This window comes from Paroedura picta, chromosome 7, assembly GCF_049243985.1.
Source record: "Paroedura picta isolate Pp20150507F chromosome 7, Ppicta_v3.0, whole genome shotgun sequence".
NCBI lineage: Eukaryota > Metazoa > Chordata > Lepidosauria > Squamata > Gekkonidae > Paroedura > Paroedura picta.
The window spans coordinates 13222389-13240762 of record NC_135375.1 but is presented as its reverse complement, the minus strand read 5'-3'; the positions used below and the strand labels follow the sequence as shown (position 1 = coordinate 13240762).

The 18374-nt window shown below is 47.8% G+C and overlaps 1 protein-coding gene across 4 annotated transcripts in view; it reads left to right on the top strand.

Moving 5' to 3' along the window:
- DYM (dymeclin) overlaps window positions 1-18374 on the top strand; it is a 231024-nt gene that overhangs the window by 66466 nt on the left and 146184 nt on the right. The gene's annotated exons all lie outside the window — the stretch shown is intronic.

Genomic DNA, 18374 nt, shown 5'->3' with positions numbered 1-18374 from the left:
AGTAGTGCCTTAGAGATCCACCAAAGTTTCGGGGTGCGAGCGCTCGAGATTCAAAGCTCCCTTTGTCGGATTCGTGAAGGATAGAAGAAAGGCAGGCTTCCGCCACGCAGAGCGGAAGCGCTTTGTGATGTGGGCTTTAATGAGCTTTGAGGAACATCTTGCCAGCGATTCCGCTGGGTGGAAATCTGGAAGCCACATGGGCGTCTGCGTATGTGTGAGCGCGTGTGTGTTCTGTGGCATTAAAAACCTCCCACCTCAGTTCTCACATAAATTCTTCTAAACCCTCATTCTCTCTGACAGCATGGTCTGAACTGCTTTTGACCTCTATAGGAAACGGGCGGGGAACGGTAGTATTCTTGATGCAGAGAACTTTATCTGAAGTCATTTTACCCCAGTCTGTTCAGCAGGAGTGGTTTAAGGATTCCCAGGCCCACTATAGGACCACAGCTAGTTTTTGTGGGCCCCAGCAGAGTACAATTGTGACAGGGGCAGCCAGACAGGGGACAGGAAGGTGCCCCCAGTGGAAAGGGGTGTCACTCCAAGTATCCTTAAAGAGGGGGCTACAGCAGTGGTTCTCAACCTTCCTAATGCCGCAACACTTTAATACAGTTCCTCCTCTTGTGGTGACCCCCAGCCATAAAATTATGCAAGGGTTCTTTCACAGAAATTAAACCGAAACTGACCAATGGCGTGAAGATCCATTGTTCACAATTGTATAGAAACTGGGTTTTTCTCCTGGGTTTCTCAGTTCAGTTCTGCCTCTTGTCCCACCATGTCGATCTCGCTCTTTTCTGCTGCTCCAGACACCTGCGGCAACAGTGGCGGTGCTCCCCTAGACAAGCTGCTCGCCCTGTCACGACCCCTGTGAAGGGGTTATGTGACCCCCAAAAGGGTCCCAACTCCCAGGTTGAGAACCACTGGGCTACAGCCTTGACCCATAGTGGGGAAGGCACTGTGCGGGGCCCCCGGAAGTCCAGGGCCCGTAGCACACACAACATGTGCTACATAGATAAAGCGTCCTTGATGTCCAGCCCATTGAGGCTGAAGTGGCTGGAGCACATGCGTTTCAGTGGGATGGCCAACATTTACTGTCATCAACCCTCCCCCCCCCCCCAATCCTGTAGGCTGAGTGCTCTCCCCCTGCGCTGCCAAACTCAGCTGAAGCACTCGGTCACATTAAGCATTCTCACCCTGTAGCTACCACACCCCCAAGAATAAAGATCCTTCCAGAGATAGCCCGGGATAATTACGCAGATAAGGGAAATTTGCAGTTGACGGTGCTGGCAACTATTTCTTGAATTTTATCGTAAGATTGCCTTGTTGGTCTACAGCAGAACACCTAGATTCAAGTCCAAGTTGCCCCTCGGGCTTTTCTTGAGAGTCCAAGCTCCCTTCGTCTGGCAAAAATCTTGTCGGTCTCGAAGGTGCCCCTCAAAGTTGGCCGTTTTCACAACGCCAGTCTGAGAGGGGCTCAGTGGCAGATGGGTTTCCACCCCACGGGATCACGCGTTACCCAAAACGGTCTCTCTTTTTTTTAGTCGTTCGTTGGTTTTAAGTGGATAGATCGGCCTTCTCTCCTTTGCTGCGATAAGGATCTTTTTTTGTGGCATGCTTCTTTGGATATCTGCTTTCCGCCTGAATCAATTCTGCCTGTGTTGGGAATGCTGGCAATTCCCGACCACACTGCTGTGTGTGGTAGGAAGGCTTTCATATGCGTTTTATTTCCTTCCCCCCCCCCGTCTCCCCCACGCCACTCCCAGCCTGTCTCCGACTCTCCCGCAACAAAAACAGGCCAAGCAGATTGACTGCACTTCCCCTCTCCTAACGACCCCCGCGGTGTGCAAAACGGTTGATCCCAAGCACGAGCTCACTGACGTCTTTTCAGTCTTGTCTTTTCTGCTTCAAGCCAGCAGAACGCCGTGAGGCTGGAGTCACTGGTGCATCACAGGCGTATCAGCGGTGTCAATATTATTACTTGTAATAACTGACGGTCGCAGGTATTTGGGTTTCCCCGGCCAAGCATCGGCCTCTGAGTTGTTACGAGACAAATAAAGAATTCCCCGTAGCGCTGGCAGCAGATGTGTTTTGAATAGGCCTTTGTCTCCTGATAGGGTGGGCCAGCATGGCATAGTGGTTAAGAGTGGCAGACTCTGATACGGAGAGCCAGGTTTGACTCCTCACTCCTCCACCATATGCAGCCAGCTGACTGACCTTGGGCTAGTCGCAGTTCTCTTAAGGCTGTTCTCAAAGAGCAGTTTTGTTAGAGCTCTCTCAGCCCCGTCTACCTCGCAGGGTGTCTGTTGTGGGGAGAGGAAGGGAAGGGTGTTTGTAAGCCGCTTGGGGACTAATTTGGATCATGGAAAGGGAGGTGTAAAAGACCAGCTCTTCTTCTAAAGAGCCTGCAGGCTTTCTTCCTCAGGACGGGAAGTAAGGGAGGACACGATAGAGGTTTATAAAATTACTAGTCCGAAAGCCCATTGCAACCAGGAATGCAACGGTTGCTAGCAGTGCCCCCCCCCAATGATGCTGCCACTGCCCTACCTGGTCGTCCTGCTGGCGGCTGATCTGACGGTTGTGCAGCCAGCTGGCCTGCTGTGCATGCTGGCGGCTGGTTTGAGTGGTGGGCGGGCCACGGCGCTGCGGGAGAGCCAGCTTGGTGTAGCGGTTAGGAGCACCGACTTCTAATCTGGCGAGTTGGGCTTGATTCTGCACTCCCCCACATGCAGCCAGCTGGGTGACCTTGGGCTCGTCACAGCCCTGATACAGCCATTCTGACCAAGCAGTAATCTCTGGGCTTTCTCAGCCTCACCTCCCTCACAGGGTGTCTGTTGTGGAGAGAGGAAAGGGAAGGCGACTGGAAGCCGCTTTGTGACTCATTCGGGTAGATAAAAGCAGCATATAAGATCCAACTCTTGTTCTTCTTCAGTAATATCAGGGCTCTCTCAGCCTCACCTCCCTCACAAGATGTCTGTTGTGGGGAGAGGAAGAGAAGGCGAATGTAAGCCACTTTGAGACTCCACAGGAGGCAACATCTGGGGAAGGCCTGGGCCTCTAGACCCTGTTGTCGGCCTTCCAGAGGGACCGGTTGGTCCCTGCGTGAGACAGGATGGTGCACTAGATGGACCACTGGTCTGATCCAGCAGGGCTCTTCTAATGTCCTTATGAATTCCTCCTCATGACTTTATTTGGATCTGCCCCTGTTTCCCACCCAGGGAATGAATATACAGTTGCCATGTCAGGAATGTTAATCGCCTGATTTGAACACAAAAATACATTTTTCTGTTTCGCATCCGTAAGGGCGAGCTCCCGAGGACAGGCAGTAGGAAATAGTTCTTTACACAGCAAGTGCTTCAAATGTGGGATTCGCTGCCAGAAGAGGTAGTGATGGCCACCGGCACAGGCGGCTTCAAAAGGGTATTAGACAGGCTCATGGAGGAGAGGGCTACTTTACCCAGCGGTATTTTAACTTGCCAGGAAACGCTTTGCAGTCCCTCCATGACAGTGCATCTGATTTTCCTCGTGGAGGCAGTAAAAGAGCACGCCTCTTGTTCTTCGGCACAGGCACGCCGTGTGCGACTGTTAAGAGAGAAGCAGCCACCCACAGTCTTTACCGGCTTTATTTAATTTAGGAACATGTGTGTCACTGAACATCTTGACTTGCAGCACTAAGACCCTCCTTTCAAGCACGGAGCAGTCCTTTCCCTTTAAAAGATTGAGTAAATCATTGCCTTTCTCCCAGCCGAGCTTTCTAGAGGTCCCTGACAGTACTCACTCATGCTAATTAAATTGGATTCCTTCCATTTATTTCAGTCCATAGTGGATCGTCTGAACTTAAAGACAGGGCTCGAGGCGTTTCCGCCACCGACGGAAAGCTGAAATTTGGTGCATGTGTAGCTTAACGCAGCTTGATTACCAGGAAAGATCTGGAAGCAGAATTCTTACTACGGTTTCTCCTCAAAAGTCAGAACATGAAGCAGGCCTTGTAGCAGCGAATTGCACTCCAAGACAGAGCAGAGAGGAGCCAAGAGGATTAAGGGGCTGGAACACCTTCCCTATGAGGAAACTCTGACCACTGTGGGAGCTAGTGAGGATTAAGTGCCGTAATCTGGAGAACTAGGTTTGATCCCCCACTCCTCCTCCACTTGAAGACTGCTCGGTGACCTTGGGCCATAGTTCACCCAGAAATATCTCAGCCCTACTTAACTCACAAGGTGACTAACTGTTATGGGAAAAGGAAGGGAAGGGGGTCATAAACTGAGACTCCTTCGGATAGACCAGAGTTTCGTGAAACCCCGGGTTTTCTTGACGGCCCTGGAAGGGTTCCCTGAGTGGGTGAGAGTTAATTAATGTTTAATATATTTTTAAAAATTGTTAAAACATTTTTCAGGTGATAGGACCATGTATGGTCATGTCAACCCGTCCGCCCTCCCCAAATGGCCAGTGAAGGGCCTGGAAGGGGTGGAAAGGGGAGGGGCTATGGGTGGGCGTGTCCACAGTTCTGCTTCCCAACCGTACTCTGCATGATCGCTCCACTTCTGAGGCTTTTTCAAGCCTGAAGAATGTTTCAGGGATCTCTTAATGGTAAAAATACTGAGAAAGGCTGGGCAGAGAAAAGCGGGATATAAAAGTGTACTTGTCTTCTTCTAAGTTTGGAAGAGACGACAATTATGCACGAGGTGGACAGAGTTGGCACAAAGAACTTTTTCTCCCTTTCTCAAAATACTAGAACTTGGAAGCATTCGGTGAAGTTGTTGGGTAATAGATTCAACATGGACAGAAGGAAATACTTCTTCACTCATCGAGGGATTTAAAATGTGGAATTTGTTACCACATGGGGTAGTGATAGCCTTGGACATACACAGCTTTAGGTGGGGGCTAGTCAAATTCATGGAGGAGAGGTCCATCACCTTTTGGTGACTGAGCAGAACCTACCGGAGCCAGGGAATAGCATCAGCGGAAGGCTTTGGACTCTCTGCTCGCCTGTTGGCCCCCCAAGGTTGGCCGCTAAAATCAGAGTCCAGTAGCACCGTTAAGACCAACACTGTGAGACAGGGTAGCTTTTGTGCCATTTTTGGCGTGTGTTTTGTTCCAGCGATGCGTAGTTTTTGTAACTGTGCAGAGCGAAGATCATGAAAACTTGTAGAAAAGGAATTATCTACGGAAGTAGTATAATCAACCATTCTATTTAGTACTAGTGCACTAAAAGCAGAGTACTGTGTAGATTAGGGGTAGTCAAACTGCGGCCCTCCAGATGTCCATGGACTATAATTCCCATGTGCCCCAGCCAGCGTTTGCTGGCTGGGGCTCATGGGAATTGTAGTCCATGGACATCTGGAGGGCCACAGTTTGACTACCCCTGGTGTAGATGTTTGCACCTTGGCCTCACAACATAAGATAACAATATCACATTAGTTTTATATTATGAGAGATCCAGTTCCTCGCCATGGGGGTGGAAAGCAAGCAGCATGGGTAAACTGCTTCCTTGTGGCCTCAAAGCTTTCATGCCACGTGAAAGAACTGGAGAATACTTAATCTCAGCGTTTTGTTGTTGGAAAAGCTGCCACTAAATGTCTTAAGTACATATGTGCCTTTCCTGGACTTTAGAACGCATGGGTGGTAGAACCCCTACCTGCTACCTTTCTATGCTATCTTTTGGTAGGACACCCTGCTAGCATGTATTTGTAAGATGCAAGGATACAAGGCACCACCTTTGGGATAAGACCACACTTTGGCATACTGTGAACAATTCTGGCTGCTGTACCTGAAAAGGAAAATTGTAGGGAGTGATGAAGCTACTGATGAGGGTTAAAGGAGAGAGTGCCAAAGCAGGATGACGGATGGACATCAAGAAGACAATAGTAATAACTACTGAGGAATTATACGACTAAGGTTGCTGATGAGGAAATGGGAATTATTTTTGATTTTCTATTCCTTGACTCCCGTCTACAGTCAAAAGGGAGATTGCGTGCAACCAAGAAATCAGAAGGAGATTGAGACTGGGAAGGGTGGAGAGGATTACATCACAGCTCTGATCCTTGGCTTGTTCTTCACCATGACGCACCTCTCATTGCTCAGCTTGCGTTTCCTGTCTCCAGTTTACTTGATCAACTGCCTACAGTCCTGGTCTTGACATTGGTGAAGCCATAATTCTTCTTTCACTAGCCTTTGATTCTCTATCCCATGCTTGCAGCTCAGTCGATCCTAAGTTTGGAAGGGTTGATGGTTATTGATACAGAAAACACAGTCTGTGACCATGTATAGTTTCAGAGGGTAACCGTGTTGGTCTACAGTGGAATAAGATTGGTAGCTATGTTACTCTGTCAGCAGCAATAGAAAAGAGCAAGAGTCCAGTAGCAAAGACAAAATTTATCGCCAGGGTTTGACCGCTTGTGACTCACTGTATCTGAAGAACTGAGCAGTGACTCTTAGTTTTAGGGCATTTCTACACCCGTTAAATGCAGTCATTATATTCTGGCCCCTTCATATGACGTTGCCAACATCCAGCATCTGGGCAGTAACCGGCTGGCTACATCCTCCATTTTAAAGCACTAGTTGGGGAATCCCATAAAGTGGATTCCCCAACTTCTATTTAGTGCAAGCTACCAGAGAGCAACCAACAGGCAACCATCAGAGGGAAGGTATGGAGGCTAAAGATGCCTGCCTTGTCCCGCCACTGCACCCCCTCCCTCTCCCTTGTTCCCAGGGACAGAAATTATTTTTTTTAATGGCTAACTTCCTGGAGCAACGAATAGACGGACAAGCATGCAGGCGATGTCAGAAATAAAATAATTTTTTTCAAAGTTGTAATACAAAGCATGCTTCTCAAAAGTCACCCCCCCCCCAAAAAAAATCAGGGATTATTCATTTTTAAATGTCTCAAAGGATTTGTGATCCCATAAGGGGTGGCATTCAAAAAGTACTATGCATCTACGATTCTGTGCATAGGCGTTTGAACAGAGAAGTGCGCATTAAAAAAAAATAGCAGGCATTCTGGGACCTTTAAAATATGGAGAAAGGGGATTTGTTGCCTGCATTGATTGATAGGCGGAAGCGTAATGCGTATAAGGCACGTTGCTCTCGTCTTAAAGCCTTAAAGGTCAAAACCAATACCTTAAGCTTGATCCGGAAACGGACTGGTAACCAGTGCAGATGACGAAGCACCAGCTGAATATGGGCCCTCCAAGATGTCCCAGTGAGGACCCTTGCAGTCGCATTTTGTACCAGCTCTAATTTCCAGATCAAAGCCAAAGCACATGGGTGCTATATGATTGGAACCCTTCTCCGTTCTCCTGGCCTGACATGGTGACAACAGTCAATATTAAGACTGTTGTGATAGAAAGGATGAAACAACAACAATAACAACAAAGGATATTTTGTCTTAACTTCTGGATCAAAAGTTTAAGGGAAGTTTACTTTTGACTTCCCCTTTTTAATGTCTTCAGCCATAAAGGCCAGGGTTAAGGATGTCGGAAAGTCTCTAACTATGACATTTGTTTCTTTTAATGTAGGCCAAGCTGCTAACAGGATTATAACAAACATCATTATTTTTTTTACCGAACATTTTGAAGAAACGAGCTCTAATGAAATGTGTTCTGCCAAGCTAGAGTTTCCGACACAAGCATGAGAATTTTTTTTTTTACGTAACCTCTGATAAATGGCTGTTTTTCCTTTTGAACAAGCCATCAAAAACATTTTCCCCTTTTTTCTGTGAAAGTTTGCCCAGCCAAATTATAACGAGACTAAAAAACAGCGTTGCTCTGCTTAGCAAAATAACAGAGCGTAGGTAAAACTAACTACTTAACTGTCACAGATTAAATTTAATTACCTCCTCCCCGGATTGCCGGTGATTGATGAATAGGATTGGCACATTGTAAGGCTGCATTCGGGATAGGGCGGAGTAGCTAAAGGCAGGTCAACTTGATGGCTCATTCAGTGGCTGTCCCAAGGTGAATGATCTGAGGGCAAGGGACATAGTTAATCAAAGGAAAAGCAGGCGAGGAAGTATAGTTTAGGGAGAGATTTGTGGAGGATAGGTCTGTCAGTGGCTACTAGACATGGGGACTGAGGGGAACCTCCATATCCAAAGGCATTAATCCCTTCAATCCCTGAGCCAGGAGGCAACATCAGAGGAAGTTATCAACCCTGTTGTTGGACCTCCAGAGGAATTGGCTGGCCACTGTGGAGCAGTGGAGAAGGTGGACCACTGGTCTGATCCAGCTGGGTTGATGTTCTTATGAAGTTTTATGGCTCTATGGTCTGTTGTTGTCCCTCAAGAGGAACTGGCTGGCCACTGCGTGAGATAGGATGGTGGACCAGATGGACCATTGGTCTGATCCAGCAGGGCTCTTCTGTTCTTACGAGAGTCCTCACTGTTTTTCAGAAACCATTCTGTAGTTTGAGATTCCTACCTCTTCCGCTTCTAGGATATGCACCAGAGAAGAGAAGAGGGTGGCAAACCAGAACAGTTGATTTTGCTCTGTGTGCCATGGAAGACCTGGACATCTTCCTTACTTCATAGGGGTGCCAACTCTGGTTTGAGAAATTCCTAGAGGTTTAAGGGGTGGAACCTTTGGAGTGGGTGAGGCTTTGGGAGGCGAGAAACCTCAGTAAGGCATTGCCATGGAGTCCACACTGTTGAGATGAAATTACTGTTATGTGTCCCCAGATTACGGTGATGTTTGTCATTCATTACATGTTGACGATGCCACCAAAAAAACAGGCAGTCATTGAGGGAAAGTTTCCTTGGCTCCAGGTTCTCTTCCCTACCTGTATGCCGTGTCTTCCTGCTTCTCCTGTGCTATCAGGAAGGAAAGAGGTGCCCCCTGGGAAAGGGAAAAGTTGAGCGGGTAGAAAATCATAGAATCATAGAGTTGGAAGTTCCTTCCAACTCTATGATTCTATGAAGGGGCCATACAGGCCATCTAGTCCAACCACCTGCTCAATGCAGGATTAGCCCTAAGCATCCTAAAGCATCCAAGAAAAGTGTTTCCAACCTTTGCTTGAAGACTGCCAGTGAGGGGGAGTTCACCACCTCCTTAGGCAGCCTATTCCACTGCTGAACTACTCTCATTGTTAAATTTTTTTTCCTGATATCTAGCCTATATCGTTGCACTTGTAGTTTAAACCCATTACTGCGTGTCCTCTCCTCTGCAGCCAACAGAAACAGCATCCTGCCCTCCTCCAAGTGAAAACCTTTCAAATACTTAAAGATGGCTGTCTTGTCCCTTCTCAACCTCCTTTTCTCCAGGCTGAACATTCCCAAGTCCCTTAACCTTTCTTCATAGGGCTTGGTCAGTGGGTAGGGGCAGTGGGGCTGGCAGAGGGAATGGGATTTTGCCTCCCCCAGGCTTCCTAGTAGATCCCAACTTGTTCTTCTTGAGTGGTACGTCCAGACAGCTGAATCTAGAATGGGGTCCCTATCATGGTGCCCATGGGCACTGTGGATACTGCCAGCACCGTGGGGCTTTTTCCCAGCAAGGCTTCTCATTGACCATTGGAAATTTGATTCTCTGTGCCGATCTGGTTGCTTTGGCAACAACTGCTACCACTGTGTGACTGAAGGTAAGCTGCAGGAGCCATTTTGGCTCTGCTTCCTGCACCAGCCATTTTCTGGCTGGCTCTGCTTCCCGCAGCAACCATTTTGTGGTTGGCTCTGCCTCCTGCAGCAACCATTTTGTGGCTGGCTCTGCCTTCTATGTTAGCCATTTTCTGGCTGCGCCCACAACACTATGTCAGAATTCCTGGTTGTCCCACAGGCTCAAAAATGTCAGAGACCCCTGCTCTTAGCACACTGAAGGAGGGGCTTTGGTTGTCTTTTGTGTATTTTCTTTCTTTGTCGGCTTCAAAACATAAGGTTCAGCCTCTATACAGACCAGCAACCTCAGATTCAGTAAGAACAGTAAGCAAAGAATCCCTGCAGAATCACGTAACAACACAAACGGTCTTGTTGATGCTGGATTGGAAGACCAGCTACATTCCTGTCTAGATCAGTGGAAGGAGGATGGAAAAATTCCCTGGGTGTTGCAGTACTGGGAGCTTAAACTTGTGAACCAGAGCAAAATGGCAGCATAACCTTTCTTGATGCTGTGAAAGGAGGCCTTGGGGAAAACTGATAAAGTTCTTAGAAAAGTTGGTGGATGAGCTCTTTTCCTTATTGGCCGTGCTTTGTGGCTGAGAATGTCTGGGAGGAGTAAGAGCTTCCCCTGTTGCCCTTTAACATTATCATCCTTGATACCTTCCCCTGAATCCTTGGCAATCAGTAGACCATGCATGGTCATAGAGGTACAGCGGTGATCTTTAGCTTTTGGTTTCTGGGCTGACCCCGAGTGTCTGTTTACAGTGGTCTAAATGGTACCACAACTAATATTGCTTGTTCGGTGAGGTTTTTTCCAGAGTTTCTCCATCATCAGCTCATTGCATGCAAATTTAGGCCAACTCCAGAAAGCCAGCAGAACTGTTTAGCAGTAGAACGTCAGGCTCGGTCAGGCGTTTCCAATCCTTGCTTTGAGAGCCAGCGTGGTCTAGTTAAGAGCGACGGAACGTAATCTGGCTAACCGTGTCTGATTCTCTACTCCTTCACAAACAGCCGGCTGGGTGACCTCAAGCTAGGTACAGTTCTCTTAGAGCAGTTCTTGCAGAGCTGTTGTCACAGAGCTTTCTCAGCCCCACCTACGTCTCAGGGTGTCTGTTGTGGGGGGGAGGTGTTTGTAAGCTGCTTTGGGACCTTTCTGGGTAGTAAAAAGTGAGGTATAAAAAATCAACTTCTTTGTCATCATGAAGCCCATTGGGTGATCTTGGAGCTAGTCTCTCACTCAGTCATAGAAACATAGACTGAAATCATAGAGGGGGAAGGGGTCAGCCAGCCTATCTAGTCCAACCCCCTGCTCAATGCAGGATCATCCTAAAGCATCCAGGAAAGTATCTGTCCAGCTGCTGCTTAAAGACTGCCAGTGAAGGGGAACTCACTACCTCCTTAGGTAGCCCATTCCACTGCTGAACTAGACTCATAGGATCCTAGAGTGGGAAGGGGGCAGAGAGGCCATCTAGCCCCACCCCCTGCTCAGTGCAGGATCAGCCTCAAGCATCCAGGATAAGGATCTGTCCAGCTGCTGCTTGAGGTCTGCCAGTGAGTGGGAGCTCCCCACCTCCTTAGGCAGTCAATTCTACTGCTGAACTATTCTGACTGTGGGAAAAAAAATTTTTTTTTTGCATATGGCCTGGCATATACCCCAGGGAAAGGTATGTGATACAAATGTCCTTAGCTAGGGAGAAAACGTGTTCTGCTGCTGTCCCATTCTGAGTCCTGTGTGTTGCTCCACGAATAAAGGAATCTAATGATTCTGACATTGACACCTTTAAAAGGGCAACTTCTTGCTGTATTTCAGGCTTTCAGGCTGTCTTAAACTTATGGAAGCCCACAGACTGATGCACACAATGAAAAGACCCCCTTGACAGTTCAAAGAGACCTTGGCGGCCTTTATGCAAAGTGCTGAACAGCAGAGAATGCCTTTTTCCCCCTTTTTCTGCCCTGCCCGAACTTCCACAATTCCGCAGGGCCTGCGAAAGGGAGCTCCTCCACCAGGCATTCGCTTGAGGCCGACCGACTCAAAACATCTGCTGGTCCCCCCCCTCAGACCCCCCCCCTTCCATGACTGAACAATTTGATCTCCCCAGGGATATGTCTATGTTGTTGTTCATGTTAAGTTATGGTTGTTACCTGACAGACTGTTATAATGTTCTATGTAATTTTGTACAACGTTCTATAAAAACCGCCTAGAGCCGTAGGGAAGGGCAGTATAAAAATCCAAATAAATAAATAAACAAACAAACAAACAAACAAATGTTTATGTTCTAATCTAGAGTTCATGTTGCACATTCAAATGACTTAATACACATTTGTCAGAAACAATCAAACTTATTTTTTTATTTATTACTTTTATTTATTTATTTATTTTAAACCCAAACTGAAAACTGTTTGCTCAACATGTGATGCATCACTGCAGACTTGCCCACCCCACTGGGTTTAAGAGCATTAAATATTAATACATTTAGAAATACAATAAATACAGTTCAAGCTGACGGTCTGTCCACAATTAACTCTCCCACAGCAACTCAGCTAATCCCAACTGGGGCCAACAATATGGTCCCTAACAATGTGCAACTGGGCCATGGTCCCCCGCGTTCAATATAAGAACGCATAGGGCAGGGTGGGACCCCCTGTTCATAACTCCAGTCGATCCCCCCCAACCTCAACCAAATGCCTGGCGAAAGAGCTCTGTCTTCCAGGCCCTGCAGAACCTAGATACTTCCATCAGGGCCCTTAGCTCTTCCGGGAGCTTGTTCCTCCAGGTTGGGGCCAGGACCCAAAAAGGCCCTGGCCCTGGTTGAGGCCAGGTGAATCTCCCGGGAGCCCTCCCGAAGGCTCAGGATGGTTTACATCAAACAGTTGCAGTACATATAACTCGGTTTATAATAAAACAATAATAACAATAACAACAATGAACAATAGAACATTGGGGAGACCCATAAGTCAACGCTTACTGATGGCCCAGTGGGGTGGGCGAGTCTGCAGTGATGAATCACATGTTGAGCAAACTAGTTTAAAGTTTGGATTAAAAAGCGCATTTTTCCTAACATTCCTAAAGAACCCCTCTCAGTAACAACTTTTCAGTTGATCAGATTTCCAGGAAATGTTCATTTCTCAACCCGCTGTTTCACCACTCCTAGGCAGGATGAAATCCTCTTCTCTGGAAGCACTGTCCAGTTGATTGTAACATTTTGGCTAGTGATGGCTGAAAGAAACTTCTTTTCTCCAAGCATTCTTGTTAAGCACTCAGTAACCCCAAAATGGCCACCTCATGAGAAGGAAGGACTCCCTGGAGAAGAGCCTAATGCTGGGAGCGATTGAGGGCAAAATAAGAAGGGGACGACAGAGAATGAGGTGAATAGTGATACATTTATTTGTATGTAGCCATAGGCCTTTACAAATATAAAATACAAATTTATAAACAGTAAAATAGAATAAAAAGAACTGTATAAAAATATAAAATTTAAGACCACAAGACCTGAAACAGCACAGAGAATGAAGTGGCTGGATGGAGTCACGGAAGCAGTCGGTGCAGATTTAAATGGACTCTGGGGAATGGTAGAGGACAGGAAGGCCTGGAGGATCATTGTCCATGGGGTCGCAATGGATTGGACACGACTTCGCACCTAACAACAAGAACAATGGGATCTACACAGCCGCAGCAAAAAACAACAAATCCAAAAAGTCCGATGGCCCCCTGCCTTTCCACCTAGCACATTTAAGTTAAAATGAGAATCCTTACCTCTCTGGACTCCAGTCGCTACCATGTGCAACATGCCTCAACCAGCAAGGACTTTTATGACCAAAGCCCCTTCCCTTTCCACCCGCTCCAGGCCAAGCATAGGCCACTTTGAGGGGCAGGATGGACCTAACCATATATGGTCAGAACATATATATCGGACAATGTCGTGAACCGTCCTGAACCACAAGGGAGGGCCTTATAAAAATTAAATAAATAAATAAAATACGATATATATTTTAATTAAAAACATTCAAGAATGGTGGTAGCAGCACAGCGAGCAGGAATTCAGCTCTGAGCCTCGATAAACTGACGCGTTCCTTGGGGCAGGACAACAGACATCACATCCGTAGTCATATCCGTTTCAGGGGACACGCCAGTAGATCTGTTTCCACGTCAAAAATATACATTAAAAATAATTCACTCCCACACAATTGGCAAAACCCTTCTGTACCCTTTGAGAAACCCCAAGATTTCACAAAACTCCTGTTGAGAAATCCTGATCTACACTGTCTGCCTGAAGGCATACCGCTGCATCTCTTTTGTGGCTGGCTCCACCCCCTACGGTAACCATTTTTTTGTTGTGCCCGTCATGCTGTGTCAGAATTCCAGTGATGCCCGTAGGCTTAAAAAGGTGGGGATCCCTGCTGCAGGAGCAGGCAAAGGTATCTGTTCCGCATGCCTTGAGTTCCAGATGCTTTGACAGGCAGTCATACAGAAGTGCCGCAGGGCAGAGAGTCAGACGTGGTGGGCCATATCGGCAGGCAGTTCAGAGACATCAATATGGAGGAAAGAATAAGGCAATGCTTTCTTGATTGACTTGACAAAAAGACCTTATGTTGTAGATTCTTTTCTTCGCCTGTCCTCTTCTATCCACATTCCTAAGAAAGCTGCTCTCCACTCTTTGTCTCTCTGCCTGGGGTACCCCCCCCCCTGCCCTCACTTCAAAAGTACTTGGAGGGATCACTTTATTTTGCTTCATGTTTCGGATTCCAAGCTCTATACTGCTATTTGGTGTTGGAATTGCGGTCGTTCCTGTGTCGTTGCCAGACTCTCTTGGACTGCTCATGGCAGCCAGTGGTGGAATTTCTTTAGCTGCATTCAGTAGAAAACCTGTCGTTGTTTTCAAACAAAAATGCAGCTTACCAATTGCCGAGCGAGAGGCACCGTGCCCCCAGGTTTTCAGGATGCATGTTTGACGTGAAGTCTTGTTTCCAGAGTCCTGTTCCTCCCATCTGGTTGCATTCTTTGCCCTTCCTAGCTCACACCCATTTTTTTTCGAGCATTACATTTTAATTTCTGATCGTTTGCATAATCATTTGGCATGTTTTCAGCAACCCCCTTGATTTGCCAGAAACTTTTGCACAACTGAAAAGCAAAAGCAAAAAAAAAAACAAAAAAAACACACCAAAGAGCCGTGTTTATGGAATGTGTGATCTTTGGAAAGCTCCGGAGCTATGAGTACATCTCGAACTATAAATCAGTGGGTCTGAAACTTAGTTGAAATTTAAGTAGGCTTTTGAGCAAGCATTTGCCAACCATTACAGATGGAAGCTTTCAAACAGAAATGGGCAATTAGTGCTTAGACATGTAAAAATAGTGCTGATGTTTTTGCTGTCACTTCATTCTCATTAGGAGGTGAACTGTGGAAAAGAGCCGTTTCTGAATAGTAATTTGCAGTGCTTCTCAGTAGCGTGAGTACTGCCGCTAGTGTTAGACATAACTCCTCCCAGAGTGGGGTATGCATTGGCCGCAGCCCATCTTAAGCTGTATTTTACCGCCTCTCTCCCTTTCTTGTCTCAGTCTTATAGCCATTATTTTAAACACGTGTGGTCTTCTTAAATCAGAAAAACAAGCTTAGCAATCTGCTAGCCCAGAATTTAGTACAGTTCATTATACCCCCTAAGTGGTGATTACATTGACCTGGGCAGCCCAGGCCAGCCTGATCTTGGAAGCTAAGCAGAGTCAGCCCTGGTTAGTGCTTGGACGGGAGGCCACCAAGGACGTCCAAGGTCACTGTACAGAGGCAGGCAATGGCAACCCATCTCTGGAAGTCTGTTACCTTGAAAACCCCAGTGGTCCCCAACCCCTTTATCACTGCGGACAAGTCAACGCTTGACAATTTTACTGATGCCCGGGGGGGGGGTAGTCTTTTGCTGAGGGGCGTCGCCACCTCCTTAGCCCCTGCTCCACTTGATTTCCCACCGGCGCCCCTGACTTCCTGCCGCCTACTAGGGGGCGCTGCTGGGTCCCCAACTGCAGCTGCGCAGTGCCATGCCAAGGGGGAGCCCCAGCCACGGCGGGGGTGAGCTGGCGGCAGAATGGCAGGGCAGCCCCCGAGGCAGCAGTTGGGGAGGAGGACAAGGAAGAGCTGCAGCCCGGCTGAACCACGGATCGGTCCCGGTCTCTGGACCGAGGGTTGGGGACCACTGCTCTACAGGGTCTCCATACATCGGCTGCAACTGGACCCCCCTTTCCATCTGCACACAAATGGTTACCGTGGTCTTGCAGCTGCCCTCAATAAACCTACCCTAGCCTCAAGCTTTTCTGCTCTTGTTCATGAGGTAGATGCACCTGGAAACCCACAGCTGAGGCATGGATTTGCAGCCCTACACAAGGAGACCTACCAAGGCCTCCTGCAGATCTGGGTGCAAATAATATCTGCTTAGCATCCTAGTTCCTTTCTCCTTTGCCACAATACTGAGTATCCAGTTGGTTCCCTCTGAGCATTTGTCTAGGTGTGTCACCCTACCTTTTCCCAGCGTAAAGTTTCCAGTAGCTGAAGCTTTATTGGCCTTGACCCATTCAGACATAGAGGGGGTAGTCCAAACGACACCCTCCCCTCCCCAGCAATCCATGCAATCACAATTCAGATTATGAATAAATGTACCATATCAATTCTGCCTCTCTTCCAGTTTAGTTTTGCACACTGCTTTTTCAGTAATGGCAATGTCCTTAAAGTACCCTGAATGCTCAGTGCTTGGCATGCAGAAGGTCCCAGGTTCAATCCCCGGCACCTCCATTTTAAAAGGTTCAGGCAGTAGCAGGTGATGTGAAAGACCTCATGAGCATCTTGAGATGCTAGGAGAGCAACTGGCAGTCTGGGTAGAGTAGACCAGGGGTAGTCAATGTGTGGTCCTCCAGATGTCCATGGACTACAATTCCCATGAGCCCCTGCCAGCATTTGCTGGCAGGGGCTCATGGGAATTGTAGTCCATGGACATCTGGAGGACCACATGTTGACTTCCCCTGCTGTAGACCATATTGACCTTTGTGCACTGAGAGTCTGAGTCAGTATAAGGCAGCTTCATGTGTTCTTTTAGAGCAGGGGTACTCCATTGGTTCGAGAGCTTCATGTGGCTCTTCAGCATGGCACCCATGGCTCTTCTGAACATTGTCCCCAACAGCGCACCCATCTCAAGGCCCTTGCCCAGTAGGGCTTGGGGGTGGCAGGTGGTTCGCACATTCAGACAGATGCGTGCGGAAGGACTGGAGAATGGGCCACGAATGAGCCTCCTTGAGCTGGGGGGCCTTGTGTCAGGAGTAGAAGTACTGGGCCAGTCCAGCATCTTCCTCTCTACCCTTCTCAGCAGCCCCTGCACTCTCCTCCCAGCACCTGGGGGAGGAGCTGTGGCTCAGTGGTTGAGCATCTACAGAAGAGATAAGGACGGAGTTGAGCAGAGGAGTAAGGTGAGAAAAACTGATCAGGTTTCAGCCATTGCACAACTCCTGAGGCTTTGATCTGGATAAGTGATATGTGGAGCTGGAGAACTCTGTTATTCAGTGGGGGAGGTGGCTATGGTTTAGTGGAAGAGCCTCTGCTTGGCACACGGAAAGTCCCGGGTTCAATCCCAAGCATCTCCAGTTAAAACTAATCAGGTAACAGGTGATAAGAAGGTCCCCAGCTTGAGACCTTGGAGAACCACTGCTGGTCTGAATACAGACTGGACCAGTGATCTGTGATTTGGGATAAGGCAGCTTCAAGTGTTCACCCGAAGTGCAACGGGAAGGCGAGCAAACTAAGCACAGAGAAAAGAGAGCAAAGCTAGCAGCAGCGCCAGAGAAGCCACCCAGGAAAAGAGTGAATTGTCTATAATAAGATGCCGGTATTTTTGTTCCTCATTCTCCATTGCTAGCTGACCCTCTTCTCTAGGTTTGGAAATGTCGCTTTCTCTCCATTTCTTTCTCCTGACTTGCTATACCTCTTGGTGAGAAGAGGACAAAGCACAGGGAGGGGTTGCTGCTCAGGGAAATAGCCTCTGTTTTGCTTGCAAAACAGGCCCCAGGTTCAACCACCGGCATCTCCAGTTAAAAGGACCAGGCAGTAGATGAGACATAAGTCCTCAACCTGAGACCCTGATAAGCAGCTGCCAGTCTGAGTAGGCAATACTGACCTCGATGGACCAAAGAGCTGATTCAAGATAGACAAGGTTTACTTGAATACAGATTTTGTGAAGAGGGACACAAACATGGCTGGGTCAGCTTCCTGGGTGAATCTGACATGACTTGGTACCTTTCTGGGCAAGCGATGCTTTGCTAAGGAGATGCGGGTGGTGTTGTCCCAAGGGTGGTTTGCAAGCAGATTCCACCTGCCCATGGAGGGATCTGGGCCCTAACACCGTGACTAGCCTGAGGGTACCCAGTACGCTTCATGTAGAAGAGGAGTAGGGGATCAAACTCAATTCTCCTGATTAGAGTTATCACCAAAGAGCAAACTGATGACTGCTTTAAAAAAAAGTCTCAAGGATGTTGGTAAAATATTCTTAGAAGAGAATATTTTACCAACACCATAGAGCACACTGATAGAATCATAGAGTTGGAAGGGATCTCCTGGGTCATCTAGTCCAACCCCCTGCACTTTGCAGGACACTCACATCCCAGTTGCTCATCCACTATCACCTGCCACCTCCTTGAGCCTTCACAGAATCAGCCTCTCCGTCAGATGGCTCTCCAGCCTCTGTTTCGAAATCTCCAAAGATGGAGAACCCACCACCTCCCGAGGAAGCCTGTTCCACTGAGGAACCGCTCCAACTGTCAAGAACTTCTTAT